The sequence below is a fragment of the Pteropus vampyrus genome, unplaced genomic scaffold, assembly GCF_000151845.1.
Source record: "Pteropus vampyrus isolate Shadow unplaced genomic scaffold, Pvam_2.0 Scaffold18, whole genome shotgun sequence".
NCBI classification, from domain to species: Eukaryota; Metazoa; Chordata; class Mammalia; order Chiroptera; family Pteropodidae; genus Pteropus; species Pteropus vampyrus.
In genome coordinates, this window is record NW_011888799.1 from 13354292 (window position 1) to 13357062 (window position 2771).

A 2771-nucleotide genomic window follows, 5' to 3' on the forward strand; every position below is an offset into this window, starting at 1 on the left:
GACACAAACTGTGGTAAAAAGGAAAATGCATAATGTGATGGGGAGAGAGTGATCTAGGGAAGTAGTAGTATATATGAAAAATGAGAAATGAGAAAGAGCTCCATACATTCAAAAGACTGGAAAGCAACAAGAATGCCTGGACTTCAGAATTTAGAGGAAAGTGGTGAGAAGTGGGGCTGGAAAGGAAAGCAAGAGAGCAAATCAGGCAGGACGTTGGAGGCTATGCAACGAATTATGATACTTTATCGTAAGAATGACATTGAGCTAGTAAAGGGAAATTACATAATTAATATATATTTTTTTAAAGATCACTCTGGCTGCAGTAGAGAGGAACGGAGTAGATGAGGGCAAGAGTAGAAGGAGAAGAATCAGTAAGAGTCATTCCAGTGGTTCACCTAAGAGGTGATAATTCATTGATTAGGATGTTAAGAGGGGAGATAAAGAAAAGCAGACAGATTTGAGAAATAGAATATGCAAGACTGGCTGAAATGTCAACATCTCTGAGTAATTGGGAATGGAAGATAACGCCATGTACCAGAATAGGAAAAGCTAAAGGAGGAGCAAGTTGGCGGCTGGAAATGGCAGACTTATAGGGGAAAGAATAGAAACAGGGGATTCTCACTGTACAGTTTAGTCTGTTATACCTATAAATCATCCCAGTAGAGATTTCAAGTTGATCATTGGACATATGTGCCTGATACTTAGAAAAAAAAAAAGGATTTTCCTGAAATACTGTCTATATATTGACATCTATCAAACTATGTTCTCAGTTGCTTGAGTAAATAGCAAAATTGAGAGTGCTAGAAGTTTGAACTTGAAAATTGAGCTCATAGAGTCTCCCAGACACAAAAAGATAGAGACTATGACAAAATTAAAAAAAAGGCTTGTAAAACACAGTAATACATTCTGAAGTCCTAATATGCATCTACTTAGGACTTTCAAACGGAAAAAAAAGACAAAATATCAAGAAGAAAGTCATTAAGAAAATAACATATCGGGGTCAGAAAAAAAGTATTCTGAAAATAAAAATAATTCTGAATAAATATATATTCTGAAAAATATTTCTTCAGAAAAATAAAGGATCCAATGAATAAAAGTCCTTAAAGTTTTATAAAGATCAAAATAAATTACATACAAAACATAAAAATCAAATGGATTTCAGTTCCACATGGCTAGAAAACAATAGACAAAATCATCAAAGTTCTTCAGTTATTCTATGAATGAATTCCTAGAAGATGAATGTCAGCAAACCAAAAGTAAATCCAGAAAAGAGAAAAATGTGGGATATTAAAAAAGTGGTATGCAGAAAATCAAGTAAAATTTACAGATAAGTCTAAACAATTGATAATGTATAATGTTAAAAACATGTAACTTCAACTAAATCCTCTTCTATAAATTGTGGATAATAATTGTATATCTAATAGGGTTATTATGAGAAAAAGAATGTTAAAGTGTAATTGCACATATATATCAAACATTCAATGAGCATTTTTATAATCTCTTTAATTTGTACTACTCTGATGGCTAAAAATGAATATTTAAGTTTTTGTTCTTTTATTTTTTATTTTTTTAAATTTATTTGTTTAATTGAAGAAATTATTTAAATATTTTTCCCCGTCTACCTTCCCCCTCCCTCCTCTCTCCTACCCTCTAGTAACCACTAGTCCATTGTCCATGTCCATGAGTCTCTGTTTGTCCTGTTCATTTGTTACTTTTAGGTTTATAACCCACACATAAGTGATATGAGGTGATTTTTCAACATTTTCTGTCTGGCTTATTTCATTTAGCTTGGTTATCTCGAGGTCTATCCATGTTGTTGCAAATGGCAGTATTTCATCTCTTCTTATGGCTGAGTAATATTCCATTGTATATATGTACTACTGTTTCTTTAGCCAATCATCTATTGTAGGACACTTTGGTTGCTTCCATGCCTTGGCCACTGTGAATAATGCTGCTATGAACATCGGTGTGCAAATATCTTTTTGGATATGAGTTTTCGAGGCTCTGGGATAAACACCCAGTAGAAGGATTGCTGGATCAATTCTTAGTTTTTTGAGAAAACTCCATACTGTTTTCCATAGTGGCTATACCAATTTGCAGTCCCACCAACAGTGTATGAGAGTTCCTATTTCTCAGCATCCTCTCCAGTATTTGTTGTTACTTGTCCTGTTGATTATAGCTATTCTAACAGGTGTGAGATGGTATCTCATTGTGATTTTGATTTGCATTTCTCTAATAGCTAGCGATGTTGAACATCTTTTCATATGTTTATTGGCCATTTGTATGTCCTCTAGGGAGAAGTGTCTGTCCAGTTCTTCTGCCCATTTTTTGATTGGATTGTCTGGGGTTTTTTTGTTATTATTGAGTAGTATGAGTTCTTTGTATATTTTGGATATAAGGCCTTTATTGGAGGCGTTGCTTGCAAATATATTTTCCCTTTGGAATGGTTGTCTCTTTACCTTGTTGATGATTTCTTTTGCTGAGCAGAAGCTTTTTAGTTTAATGTAGTCTCATTCATTTATTTTTGCTATTAATTCCCTTGCTTTTAAGGTCAAATTCATAAAATCATCTTTAAGTCCAAGGTCCTTGAGTTTAGTTCCTATATTTTCTTCTATGTATTTTATTGTTTCAGGTCTTATATTCAGGTCTTAATCCATTTTGAGTTATTTTTGGTGTATGGTGATAGACAACAGTCTAGTTTCATTCTTTTGCAGATGGCTTTCCAGTTTTCCCAGCACCATTTATTGAAGAAGCTTTCCTTTCTCCACTGT

General features: G+C 33.6%; 1 protein-coding gene across 1 annotated transcript in view; it reads right to left on the reverse strand.

Annotated features, from left to right (window-relative positions):
• Nucleotides 1-2771, reverse strand: part of LOC105288587 (fibrocystin-like) — a 301050-nt gene that overhangs the window by 160289 nt on the left and 137990 nt on the right. The window lies entirely within an intron of this gene.